The sequence below is a fragment of the Cydia strobilella genome, chromosome 22 (assembly GCF_947568885.1).
Source record: "Cydia strobilella chromosome 22, ilCydStro3.1, whole genome shotgun sequence".
Lineage (NCBI taxonomy): Eukaryota > Metazoa > Arthropoda > Insecta > Lepidoptera > Tortricidae > Cydia > Cydia strobilella.
Window position 1 is genome coordinate 10989722 of NC_086062.1, and position 14839 is coordinate 11004560.

At 46.4% G+C, this 14839-nt stretch overlaps 1 protein-coding gene across 1 annotated transcript in view; it reads right to left on the reverse strand.

Annotated features, from left to right (window-relative positions):
• The window catches only part of LOC134751524 (calcium-dependent secretion activator), a 78191-nt gene extending 63530 nt beyond the window's left edge, over nucleotides 1–14661 (reverse strand). Inside the window, exon 1 of the mRNA XM_063686962.1 lies at nucleotides 14358–14661. The gene's annotated coding sequence lies outside the window, so the exon portion shown is untranslated. The remainder of the gene's footprint in view (nucleotides 1–14357) is intronic.
• Nucleotides 14662–14839: the final 178 nt, after the last annotated feature.

The following is a 14839-nucleotide window of genomic DNA, read 5'->3' on the forward strand; positions in this document are numbered from 1 at the left end:
TAAGTGGAAAATGGGCGTCGAGTGACAAGTGCCGTAATTATTATAGTTCGTGATTTGAATGGGAATTCTTTTGTCCGACTACGGCAGAGGTAAAAGGTTGGGTTATGATTTTAGCAGTGTTACTATATACAGCGGCGGAGCGATCCTCCATAGAACTCGACTCCCATCGGCTTGCCTTTGCCTAATTGGCTTAGGTAAATGTGTCAGTCATATGGCCCGTTTTTAGTAATCCAAAATGTACTGACTATCGGAGGCCAAGATCTACTTCGGGTCGCTGAGCCAGCGGAGTAAGTAAGTATAGATGAACCGATCAATTCGGCCGAATATTCGGCTCGGTAAGACCTCACCCGAACATTCTTCATATTCGGCCCTGTATAGTCAAATAGAATGAGTTTTAGAATGAAGCGACAATTCTATTCTATACCGTGCGCCCACTGAAAAGGTTTTCGAGAAAAATCTCGTCTCATTATTTTTCTAGAAAGGTTTCCCACAGGGTAAACTTTGACCTTTGCTCAGACTATTGTGTGTTGGTTTCTGGTTGATTTAAAAACATTATTCTGATATTTCCATTTATTTTGAATAAAACGTTAATCTGTATGTTATAGTGTTACCTATTTAAAAGAAAACCCTCTAAAATATAAATATGTAGTCCGCTGCCCAGTGCCCAATGCCCATACGGTTACGCAAATAAAACATGTTTTTTTTTTTCAAATTTCATTTTAATGTGATATTTAAAGTTAATAGAGTCAGACCAAGATAAACACTGCAGTGATTTGGATAGCACAAATTAACTGTGCAAGTAATTTTAAACTTCTATGATATTATGACGTGATTATAGAAGGATGAGGAATACAGATAGATCATTATTTGTATACTATTACACAGTGAAATCCGTTTATTATGACTCGTCCGCTTATACTGACCTAATTACTGTGCGAAGGCTGGTTTTCATATAAAATTCTTAGCGACGAAGTCGGATAAGATGAATTCGCTGATAGTGACAAATCGCTTAATAATAATAAGCCCGCAGGGCAGCTTGTGGCGAGCTGTTGGGGAGTGACGACCCCACGGACCCGAGTGCTCCAGAGAGTCGGTCAGGGTCTCCGTCTCCGGCGTGTCTTCGTCGGTCGGAGTGGACCCCAAGGGGACCCGCAGGACTCTCAGCTCTGGCTTGCCTTCATTGGCCGTCCAGAGGGGAGTCGTAAGAGCTATATGCTCCAGGGGTGGAAGTGAAAGATGCATAAGACGCGAGTTGGCACAGTGGCTGTTAACAGTCACTGGGTAGAAAGCGGCGCACACCTCTCGACACCCCTGAGCCGCTCACACCGGTGTTGCTCCTGGTCGTCTTCACGACGGCAGTTTCAGGGGCCCATCTAGTCAGCGGCAAGTCACCACCTGCCGCGATAACGTGTATTAACATTGTTATGGCAGGTGTCCGGAGTTCTTTACAATAGCCCAGTCTCATTGCCCACCCAAACTTCAATCCATAGACCGGTATACTGTTCACTTTTTCTGCAATAGTCCCAATGCCTGCTGCGACCGGTTCATGGGTGTCTATTGTTGCGCCTGTGAACGGGTTCCAGCAGGCGTTCTACATGACATTAAAGCTCTCCAAGGGGCCTCTACGTGTTGGATCTATATCCCCACGCAAGCCTATCAAAAGACCGGGATTTATAGGCCCGTGATATCCAAGGAGATACAAATAATAATAATAATACGCTGACACTGACAGACGTCCTTTTACATTTCTTTTGATAAAATATATTTTAAATGTGGTTTTTGCCCTAAAATAGTGATAAATACTCATGTGTGAACCGAGTTATTACTAAACCATGCGGACAATTGATATTTTTCATTGTAGACACCGCGACCATGGGTCGCAGTCGCATTACAACCGTGTTGACATTTGTCATACTTCACCGGCAAAACTACAAAATTATTAGAAATGATAACAAGGAGTCGAACTAAAGCGGTAACATCAAGCGCACGACCACCACCCCCGCCCGCCTCGTCCAGTTCCTCGTCCACATCGTCGTCAGGCGACGAGTTTGCAACGGCGCCTGACACAGACGGGTCCAGTGACGAGAGCGGGCCGCCGCCGCCGCCGCCGCCACGACCACCTGCGCGACGAGGGCGGCCACCGCTGCCGGCACGCTTGGGGCCTGCGGGACATCCTGCCCCGCCCACGGCTCCCGCTGCCGGTGGTATAGTGCGTCGCATGAGATGGTCTCAATCCATTAATGAGAATGTCATGCGCGCCTATTATGGGGCTACAGAGGGGGGAACACAGCTATCCGCGTATCGTTCAAGAATACTGCCACTGTTTCAGGTTCTTGAACCCACCATCACCGTGTCGGAGCAACGATTATCGGATCAGGTGCGCGTCATTCAGCGGCTAAAGCGTTTGGATGATGCGACACTTGATCGGCTTCGCCTGGAGGCTCTCTCTGCTCGCGCAGCCTCCGCCTCGGTGCGAGATCTGCCCGCCACGTCGCCGGATCCGGTGCCCGCACCCGACCTGGCACCGGGGGCGCCGCGGGTTGATTTTAGTACCGACGAGGGGGATTTTGCGAGTCAGAGCGTGAGTACATCTGCCAATGAGCAACTGAGGAGGACTTTGGAAGAGACGATTACGCAGTATCGCGCCACAACCAACTCTAGGCCACGATTACCACGTCTGCCTATAAATAGACGCAATCTAGCGCTAGTGGGAGCCCTAAACGCTTTACTAGAGCCACATTTACGGACTAGTAAAGATTTAGATGATACGCACTCGATCATGTACTGCGGAGCCATCGCGGCGTGCCGTGTTGCTCGAGTCAAGTTTCCGGACGCTGAACGTGCACCTAGGACCGCCGGAGGTGTCCCTGCATGGCAAGCGCGGATTGAGCGACGTATCAGCTCGTTTAGGACTCTCATTGCAAAGCTGATCTGCTTTAGGGGGGGCAACAACCGCCCCCGAGTAATGCGCTTTGTGAACCAGGCGTTCGCGGGGACGGATGTCAGGCCCCGCGACTACATGGCCAATGTCACAGAGCGCATCGACTTTCTAAAGCAGAAAGTCTATGCATGGGCAAACCGTATTCGCCGCTACAGAAAGCGTGTGGATCGATTCCAGCAGAATCGTCTTTTTCAAAGTGACCAAAGGAAGGTGTACCGAAGGTGGGAGGAAGCCGACTCTCGTGTGTCCGACGTGCGGCTACCGGATGCTACTGCCATGACTGATTTCTGGCGTAGCATCTGGTCAGTGCCTGTGGAACACACGGAGGGCGGTTGGATAGACGTTGTCGAACGTGAGTGCGAGAACATCGAACCTATGGGGGCTATCACCATCAGCCCCGATGACATAAGTTGTGCCATTCGTACGACCCAGAACTGGAAAAGTCCTGGACCGGACGGATTGCACAACTTCTGGCTAAAATGGTTTCGATGCTCGCACGCACGGTTGGCAACGCAGTTCCAACAAGCCCTAGAGCTCGGTTCCCTCCCACCTTCCCTAACAACTGGTGTAACCTTCCTGCTCTACAAGTCCGGTAGTACCACGGAAGCAAAGAACTACAGACCCATCACGTGCTTGCCTACACTTTACAAGCTCCTTACATCCATTTTGAGAGCAAAAATTAACGCGCACATTGTCGCTAACAACATTTTGGCCTCCGCTCAAAATGGATGTAGGGTTGGGTCCCGTGGTACTAAAGAGCTCCTCCTCATAGACATGACCATATGCCAGCAAGTTCGACGGAACAAGGGGGCCCTCTCGGCCGCCTGGATTGACTATAAGAAGGCCTATGATTCGGTGCCTCACTCATGGCTGAGAAGGGTATTGGAGCTGTATAAACTTGATGCAGCTTTAATATCCTTCCTAAGTGCGTGTATGAGGCAGTGGATCACAGTCCTTCGTCAACCAGGAGGTGGGGATGACCGCCCTGGCCCGCAGGACTTTATAAGGATCGAGCGAGGAATATTTCAGGGTGACAGTCTGAGTCCCCTGTGGTTCTGCCTAGCTCTGAATCCCCTCAGCACCCTGCTGAAGGATTCAGGGTTAGGTTGCCAGCTTCGGAGAGAGGGTGAAGTCATTTCTCACCTTCTGTACATGGATGACCTCAAGCTATTTGCGCCAAATAACCAAGACTTGATGGTGCTATTAAAAACCACAGAAGTTTTCAGTACCGCCATCAGAATGGAGTTTGGTGTCGATAAGTGTGCGGTTATGCATGTACAGCTGGGGGAGGTTGTAAATTCAACAAATTTACAACTTTCTGAGACAATGTCTTTCAGATCTATCTCTGAATCAGAAACCTATAAATACCTTGGTATGTCACAGTCGTTGGGTATTGAGGGCGAGGGTATTAGACGGTCGGTGAAGGAGCGCTTTTTCAGTCGGCTCACAAAAGTCCTTAACAGTCTTTTGTCAGGAGGCAATAAAGTGCGCGCCTTCAACGCCTGGGTAATGCCCATACTCATATACTCCTTTGGCATACTAAGGTGGACTCAGACCGAGCTGGACGCCCTGGATCGGAGGGTCCGTCTACTACTCACCACACACCGTATGCTACACCCACGCTCGTCAGTTATGAGATTGTACATCTCACGGAAGTGTGGAGGTCGAGGCTTCCTTAACGCCAAAGATCTCCACAACCGCGAGGTGTGCAATCTCAGGAATTATTTCCTTAACAACGAGTGTGGGATGCATCGTGATGTGGTGGCAGTGGACAGGCACTTCACGCCGCTCTCCTTGGCAAACGAGAACTGGCACAAACCTGTGGTACAAAGTGCTGCGGGCCGCAAGGCGGTATGGGAGAGTAAGGTGCTACACGGGCGGTTCTACAAGGCCCTCATGGGACCCGATGTAGACCTGCTCGCGTCGGTGAACTGGTTACGATTCGGGGACCTCTTCGGAGAAACCGAGGGTTTTGCCTGTGCAATTGCGGACGAAGTTATGATGACGAACAACTATCGGAAATATATCCTGAAGGACGGTACGGTCGACATTTGTCGGGCATGCCGCCGTCCCGGAGAGTCACTCAGGCATATCATTTCCGGTTGTTCTCATCTTGCTAACGGCGAGTACTTGCACAGACATAATCTCGTAGCCAGGATTATTCACCAGCAGCTTGCTCTTCTATACGGCCTTGTGGACTGCGAAGTACCGTACTACAAGTATTTACCTGTGCCAGTTCTCGAGAATGGTCGTGCCACGCTCTATTGGGATCGATCTATTATCACTGACAGGACTATTGTAGCCAATAAGCCTGACATTGTGATAATAGATCGATCGCAGCGCCGGGCCGTGCTCGTCGACATCACCATCCCCCATGATGAGAATCTCGTGAAAGCCGAGAAGGACAAGTCCAGTAAGTACCTAGACTTGGCTCACGAGATAACCGCCATGTGGGATGTTGATTCGACGATCATTGTCCCGATAGTCGTTTCAGCGTACGGTCTCATAGCGAAGAGTCTCGACCAACACCTTGAGAGACTCTCGCTAGGTGGTTGGATCAAGGGTCAGATGCAGAAGGCGGTGATCTTGGACACGGCGCGGATAGTCCGCCGGTTCCTCTCTCTGCGGCCCTGACCACCGGCAGCTTGGGCCCTGCCCCGCTGCTGGCGGCACCCTAGGTTAGGTTTTTTATAATTTGTTTATATGTATTTTGTATTGTTTTGTAAGTGTTTTTATATTTTACTTTTATATGCATATTATAAAAAACCTAACGTAAGAAAAATAATAAATAAAGAGAATAATAATAATAATAATAATCCCGCAGGGCAGCTTGTGGCGAGCTGTTGGGGAGTGACGACCCCACGGACCCGAGTGCTCCAGAGAGTCGGTCAGGGTCTCCGTCTCCGGCGTGTCTTCGTCGGTCGGAGTGGACCCCAAGGGGACCCGCATGACTCTCAGCTCTGGCTTGCCTTCATTGGCCGTCCAGAGGGGAGTCGTAAGAGCTATATGCTCCAGGGGTGGAAGTGAAAGATGCATAAGACGCGAGTTGGCACAGTGGCTGCTGACAGTCACTGGGTAGAAAGCGGCGCACACCTCTCGACACCCCTGAGCCGCTCACACCGGTGTTGCTCCTGGTCGTCTTCACGACGGACGGCAGTTTCAGGGGCCCATCTAGTCAGCGGCAAGTCACCACCTGCCTCGATAACGTGTGTTAGCATTGTTATGGCAGGTGTCCGGACTTCTTTTCAATAGCCCAGTCTCATTGTCCACCCAAACTTCAATCCATAGACCGGTATACTGTTCACTTTTTCTACAATAGTCCCAATGCCTGCTGCGACCGGTTCATGGGTGTCTATTGTTGCACCTGTGAACGGGTTCCAGCAGGCGTTCTACATGACATTAAAGCTCTCCAAGGGGCCTCTACGTGTTGGATCTATATCCCCACGCAAGCCTATCAAAAGACCGGGATTTATAGGCCCGTGAAATCCGAGGAGATACAAATAATAATAATAACGGACAAGGACTAGTAAAGATTTAGATGATACGCACTCGATCATGTACTGCGGAGCCATCGCGGCGTGCCGTGTTGCTCGAATCAAGTTTCCGGACGCTGAACGTGCACCTAGGACCGCCGGAGGTGTCCCTGCATGGCAAGCGCGGATTGAGCGACGTATCAGCTCGTTTAGGACTCTCATTGCAAAGCTGATCTGCTTTAGGGGGGGCAACAACCGCCCCCGAGTAATGCGCTTTGTGAACCAGGCGTTCGCGGGGACGGATGTCAGGCCCCGCGATTACATGGCCAATGTCACAGAGCGCATCGACTTTCTAAAGCAGAAAGTCTATGCATGGGCAAACCGTATTCGCCGCTACAGAAAGCGTGTGGATCGATTCCAGCAGAATCGTCTTTTTCAAAGTGACCAAAGGAAGGTGGGAGGAAGCCGACTCTCGTGTGTCCGACGTGCGGCTACCGGATGCTACTGCCATGACTGATTTCTGGCGTAGCATCTGGTCAGTGCCTGTGGAACACACGGAGGGCGGTTGGATAGACGTTGTCGAACGTGAGTGCGAGAACATCGAACCTATGGGGGCTATCACCATCAGCCCCGATGACGTAAGTTGTGCCATTCGTACGACCCAGAACTGAAAAAGTCCTGGACCGGACGGATTGCACAACTTCTGGCTAAAATGGTTTCGATGCTCGCACGCACGGTTGGCAACGCAGTTCCAACAAGCCCTAGAGCTCGGTTCCCTCCCGCCTTCCCTAACAACTGGTGTAACCTTCCTGCTCTACAAGTCCGGTAGTACCACGGAAGCAAAGAACTACAGACCCATCACGTGCTTGCCTACACTTTACAAGCTCCTTACATCCATTTTGAGAGCAAAAATTAACGCGCACATTGTCGCTAACAACATTTTGGCCTCCGCTCAAAATGGATGTAGGGTTGGGTCCCGTGGTACTAAAGAGCTCCTCCTCATAGACATGACCATATGCCAGCAAGTTCGGCGGAACAGGGGGGCCCTCTCGGCCGCCTGGATTGACTATAAGAAGGCCTATGATTCGGTGCCTCACTCATGGCTGAGAAGGGTATTGGAGCTGTATAAACTTGATGCAGCTTTAATATCCTTCCTAAGTGCGTGTATGAGGCAGTGGATCACAGTCCTTCGTCAACCAGGAGGTGGGGATGACCGCCCTGGCCCGCAGGACTTTATAAGGATCGAGCGAGGAATATTTCAGGGTGACAGTCTGAGTCCCCTGTGGTTCTGCCTAGCTCTGAATCCCCTCAGCACCCTGCTGAAGGATTCAGGGTTAGGTTGCCAGCTTCGGAGAGAGGGTGAAGTCATTTCTCACCTTCTGTACATGGATGACCTCAAGCTATTTGCGCCAAATAACCAAGACTTGATGGTGCTATTAAAAACCACAGAAGTTTTCAGTACCGCCATCAGAATGGAGTTTGGTGTCGATAAGTGTGCGGTTATGCATGTACAGCTGGGGGAGGTTGTAAATTCAACAAATTTACAACTTTCTGAGACAATGTCTTTCAGATCTATCTCTGAATCAGAAACCTATAAATACCTTGGTATGTCACAGTCGTTGGGTATTGAGGGCGAGGGTATTAGACGGTCGGTGAAGGAGCGCTTTTTCAGTCGGCTCACAAAAGTCCTTAACAGTCTTTTGTCAGGAGGCAATAAAGTGCGCGCCTTCAACGCCTGGGTAATGCCCATACTCATATACTCCTTTGGCATACTAAGGTGGACTCAGACCGAGCTGGACGCCCTGGATCGGAGGGTCCGTCTACTACTCACCACACACCGTATGCTACACCCACGCTCGTCAGTTATGAGATTGTACATCTCACGGAAGTGTGGAGGTCGAGGCTTCCTTAACGCCAAAGATCTCCACAACCGCGAGGTGTGCAATCTCAGGAATTATTTCCTTAACAACGAGTGTGGGATGCATCGTGATGTGGTGGCAGTGGACAGGCACTTCACGCCGCTCTCCTTGGCAAACGAGAACTGGCACAAACCTGTGGTACAAAGTGCTGCGGGCCGCAAGGCGGTATGGGAGAGTAAGGTGCTACACGGGCGGTTCTACAAGGCCCTCATGGGACCCGATGTAGACCTGCTCGCGTCGGTGAACTGGTTACGATTCGGGGACCTCTTCGGAGAAACCGAGGGTTTTGCCTGTGCAATTGCGGACGAAGTTATGATGACGAACAACTATCGGAAATATATCCTGAAGGACGGTATGGTCGACATTTGTCGGGCATGCCGCCGTCCCGGAGAGTCACTCAGGCATATCATTTCCGGTTGTTCTCATCTTGCTAACGGCGAGTACTTGCACAGACATAATCTCGTAGCCAGGATTATTCACCAGCAGCTTGCTCTTCTATACGGCCTTGTGGACTGCGAAGTACCGTACTACAAGTATTTACCTGTGCTAGTTCTCGAGAATGGTCGTGCCACGCTCTATTGGGATCGATCTATTATCACTGACAGGACTATTGTAGCCAATAAGCCTGACATTGTGATAATAGATCGATCGCAGCGCCGGGCCGTGCTCGTCGACATCACCATCCCCCATGATGAGAATCTCGTGAAAGCCGAGAAGGACAAGTCCAGTAAGTACCTAGACTTGGCTCACGAGATAACCGCCATGTGGGATGTTGATTCGACGATCATTGTCCCGATAGTCGTTTCAGCGAACGGTCTCATAGCGAAGAGTCTCGACCAACACCTTGAGAGACTCTCGCTAGGTGGTTGGATCAAGGGTCAGATGCAGAAGGCGGTGATCTTGGACACGGCGCGGATAGTCCGCCGGTTCCTCTCTCTGCGGCCCTGACCACCGGCAGCTTGGGCCCTGCCCCGCTGCTGGCGGCACCCTAGGTTAGGTTTTTTATAATTTGTTTATATGTATTTTGTATTGTTTTGTAAGTGTTTTTATATTTTACTTTTATATGCATATTATAAAAAACCTAACATAAGAAAAATAATAAATAAAGAGAATAATAATAATAATAATTAATTATATTACAACTTAATTTACAACTATCGGAAATATATCCTGAAGGACGGTACGGTCGACATTTGTCGGGCATGCCGCCGTCCCGGAGAGTCACTCAGGCATATCATTTCCGGTTGTTCTCATCTTGCTAACGGCGAGTACGTGCACAGACATAATCTCGTAGCCAGGATTATTCACCAGCAGCTTGCTCTTCTATACGGCCTTGTGGACCGCGAAGTACCGTACTACAAGTATTTACCTGTGCCAGTTCTCGAGAATGGTCGTGCCACGCTCTATTGGGATCGATCTATCATCACTGACAGGACTATTGTAGCCAATAAGCCTGACATTGTGATAATAGATCGACCGCAGCGCCGGGCCGTGCTCGTCGACATCACCATCCCCCATGATGAGAATCTCGTGAAATCCGAGAAGGACAAGTCCAGTAAGTACCTAGACTTGGCTCACGAGATAACCGCCATGTGGGATGTTGATTCGACGATCATTGTCCCGATAGTCGTTTCAGCGAACGGTCTCATAGCGAAGAGTCTCGACCAACACCTTGAGAGACTCTCGCTAGGTGGTTGGATCAAGGGTCAGATGCAGAAGGCGGTGATCTTGGACACGGCGCGGATAGTCCGCCGGTTCCTCTCTCTGCGGCCCTGACCACCGGCAGCTTGTGCCCTGCCCCGCTGCTGGCGGCACCCTAGGTTAGGTTTTTTATAATTTGTTTATATGTATTTTGTATTGTTTTGTAAGTGTTTTTATATTTTACTTTTATATGCATATTATAAAAAACCTAACATGAGAAAAATAATAAATAAAGAGAATAATAATATAGCCTCTTTATTCCTTAATAAACAAACATAATTTACAGTTTCATTTCTTAATAATTAAAATTAAAATCGCTTAATATGACCTATAAATCCTATTTTCATGAAATTTTGTCCAGTTATAGTGACACATTCGCTGCTGGTTTTTGTGGCCGTCCCCACGTCTTTCCCTGCGAGGACGTTTGGTACAATACATAGAAAACAGAAACACCCATGACTCAGGAACAAATATCTGTGCTCATCACACAAATAAATGCCCTTAACCGGGATTCGAACCCAGGACCATCGGCTTCAAGGTAGTCACCCACAATTAGGCCAGACCGGTCGTCGGTGTGATATTCATATACATATATACATATAAACTGTCGGCTAGTCTTCAACTAAAAGTAGATATATGTAGGTAATCGCTACAGAACCCTCACATGTCATACTGTCTCCGGTCTTTGTTCCGTTCCATTTCCACTTTTAGGGGTCCGTAGCTATTGTTCTTTATACGGAACCTCCAAACGCGGCCTTTTGGTATTTTTCGCTTTTGTTCGGCTATATGCTTCTCGTTAGTAGAAAATAATGACTTTCATATATTTAGGGGTATAGCATTTATATAACCATATTTTTTATAGCTGTGTGTCTATTGTGGCATAGTTTTCAAATGGATGAATTATTAGTTTTAGTGCGTTTTGCAACAGGCTATAAGAATTGTCAATTTCACTAGACTTATATTGACCGGGATATAGACCGTGATTTTTGTAATATCGGGAGCTCACAAATAATACAAAAGGTAATCACGGTCTATATCCCGGTCAATATAAGTCTAGTGAAACTAACCGTGAATCATTCAAAACTCTAATTGTCAATTTGCCAGCGACACAACCGGGTACGGAACAAGGAACCTCTGGGTACGCATTCAGAGTTACTAGTATAGGTACCATATATTATATACTTATACATAGGTTAATTATACTCGTACTCATACAAAACGAGCATAAAAATTCGTCCATATTTATTTCATCATCATCATCATCATGTGAGCCGATAGACGTCCACTGCTGGACATAGGCCTCCCCCAAGGCTCGCCACTCCGACCGATCCTGTGCCGCTCGCAACCACCGAATTCCCGAACAACAATTCCATATTTATTTACTTACAAAGAAATTTGTTATTAACCGACTTCAATTTCATAGAAGGAGGAGGTTCTGTATTCGGTTGTGGCAATTTTTTATTTTTTTTTATTTGTTTTCGCATTCCAGTTATCTTCTTGCCCAGGTGCGACTAAAGCCAACTTGTACAATTTGTCACAAGGTAAGCGCTATCATTGGTTACTAATACCGAGTCGGTACCTCCCGTGTGGTACCGACTAATAGCCTACGAAGGCCATTAGATATCCTTGTCAGACTATTATCGCGTTAGATAAAAACGCCTGCATTATCAGAGCGTGACGGATGCTTTATACATAGCAATAAACGATATACAATCGTTTAGTTACTTCATCATCATCATCATCATTTTAGCCTTCAGGCGCCCACTGCTGAGCATAGGCTTCTCTTCGTTTACGCCACTTATCCCGGTCCTGGGCTAAGTGGCGTAACTTAATTATGAACATACATACATATATATAATTACGCCTATTTCCCGGAGGGGTAGGCAGAGACCACGGATTTCCACTTGCTACGATCCTGACATACCTCTTTCACTTTCATAACATTCCTCATACACGCTCGCCGGTTTAGGGTGCTCTTGACCTGGCCTTTCTTCAGGATACTTATGTACGTACTTAATAAGGTCAGTACTATTAGTTCAGTAGGTACCTAGGTTTGATTTCCGAAGGATTAACTTGACGACCGTTGGCCTAGTGCGTAGTGACCCTGCGGGGTCTCGGAGGTCTGCAAAGTTGTTCCCGTAACCCCGCCCAAAAGCGAGCGTCGGAACACCCCAGGGGTTTTAGTCCGTGCGAGTCGGACATACCCACTCGGCCTCTCCCGGGCCCCGGGGTTAAAAAAAAAAAAAAAAAAAAAAAAAAAGCGCGTAGTGACCCTGCCTGTGAAGCCGATGGTTCTGGGTTCAAATCCCGGTAAGGGTATTTATTTGTGTGATGAGCACGGATATTTGTTCCTAAGTCTTGGGTGTTTTCTATGTATTTAAGTATTTATAGATTATATATATCTCTGAGTAGGTACCCACAACAAGCCTTCTTAAGCTTATTTTGGAACTTAGTCAATTTGTGTAAAAATGTCCTATAATATTTATTAAACTTCTATTTGTCATGCATAGATTGTATAATCCGGGTACGCTAGTAGGTAGAAAAAGGAAATATAAAATTTACAATATACACGGTGTTACTTGAGCCACTGAAAACCTGAGACACCCCAAAAGATTTTTTTTATTTTGAACTCATTTCGCAATCGATTCTCCTATCGATTCTGAACAAACTGTTTTTAGGTTTTCAGTGGGTCATGAGTCATGAAACACCGTGTATGTAGGTTAATAAAAAAACAAATCTTACACACTGTCCTACCATGCATAACAACCGTCACGCGCAAGAAATTACGAATTAATCCAAACGGGGTCCCATGGCTGATATCGCTGTTATGCGAGCAAATTTACCTATTTTAGCCAAAATTATCCTAAATGTATTATGGGTTCTACTTCTACATCTAAATTAAATACAATTAAACCCGTTATATGAGATTCTGACGGGACTAAGCCAGTGTGGAGTCTAGTTCGCTAATCAGCGAAATCGACTCCACACTCGCGTTCGCGGCTTCGCGCCGCGTAGTCTGGGTCTGGAGCGGATTTTTTACGAAAGCGTAATTAACTGTGAAAACAGTTATGAAAGCATATTGAAGGGGCCGGTCAATACAACACACGGGAAATCGTATGAACCCGCTTACTAGAATTGTATTAAGCGGGTTCTACTGTATAGGTACTCATGTAGGTACCTACCACAACACTAACTTCGTTTACGTTTGACGCTCAAATATCTATTCGTGTAATATTACTTACGTAAGAATGGGGTTTGTTATCCCGTTCTTCCCGACATGACTGCGGTCCAGTGGAAAAGACACCAACGCGCGACTATTTCATGAGTAATACCTATTCATATATGTATTATGCACGCGTTGATGTCTTTTGTACTACTGAGATACTTACCTAATTTTCTTTAATTATTTAGGTTTTATAGTAGAAAAAGTATTGTATACAATAGTGATATAATCAAGCTTTTCAATTTCGTACCTTCATTAGGCCACTCAGCAAGCTTCGTGGCCTAAATACAGTATTCGTCTCGTCTGAAAAGCTCTCTATTATATCGCGATTGATAAAATCCTATTTTTTTACACAGGCTTGTTATGTTATTGACATGCTACAACTCGTAAAATAACGGGTTAAATTTACTCCGGCTTTCCCACGGATTAACCCGAACATCTGTATTTAAGTACAATTACTTATAATTATGCTATTTGAACCAATATGAATAACTACTGAAAAGATATGGTCCATATGAGAGGCGAACTTATGACATAAGAATATCTCTTCCGTCTAACTTTTAAAATATCGTTAACATAATAATATGATAATAGAACCTTTCCTTTCTCCATTCCTATCGTATTCAAATCAAGAAACTTATAAATAATTCAAATACTTGACTCAAACATTATTCATTTTCTTTGCTATAAGATTCGAGACGAAACTATTTTTAGATTCTTTGTTAGGAAAAGCTTTAAGTAACGGCTTTTACCTAGATTTTAAATAAACATTTCAGTGTGAAAGAAAACAATGTAATACTTAGGACAGGCGCGGAACCTAGCTTTTTATTACCTAGAAGGCCTTGGCACCAAATAAATTAAGTTTTTATCGGACACGCGTATCGCAGACTCGTTAACAACACAAATACCAACCTAAAAACTTATATATGCACCACATATAAACACACATAGCACATCTGTTACATAAAACCTTCAAGAAGGCTTAAGTTTACGACTAGCTATTTTAAGAATAAAGCCAAAGATCCAATTTGGAACGTTACATAAACAGAAAAAGAGTTAATCAAATAAAAAAAATATCGCAATTCAAAATAGGAACTCACCCGCCCCGTTCAGAAATCACCAAACACAGCGTCAATTTTTAAAAACATTCGAATCACAGTCACTATTTTTAATTTAGGAATATTTACAGTTTTATTTACAGGGTCGTGTGGATTTTCGCCGTGGTACTGGCTGGCTGAAACGTCAGTTATTCCGCATATTTTTGCGCATGCGTGTTAATGGCGGATGGTGGGTCGATACGATAAGGTATCGCTAAGGCTGCGCCCTCATGCCGACTTTGGGGCGACGGGGTAGGAAACGAGGTCACGGTTCGTATTCACCCGCGCTTCTGTGTTGCCATGTTTATAACGTGTTACTAAGGTTGTGCGTAAAGTTGACTGCGTTTTGTTTTACGCAGAATTTTCTTAAACAGTTGGTCATCGTTCGTTGAATTAAATTAATTAATTTGTAAGCGTAAACGCCATTTACTTTGGAAATATAGATTTTCGAAAGATAAACTTAGGGCTTAAATAATTTTATTAGA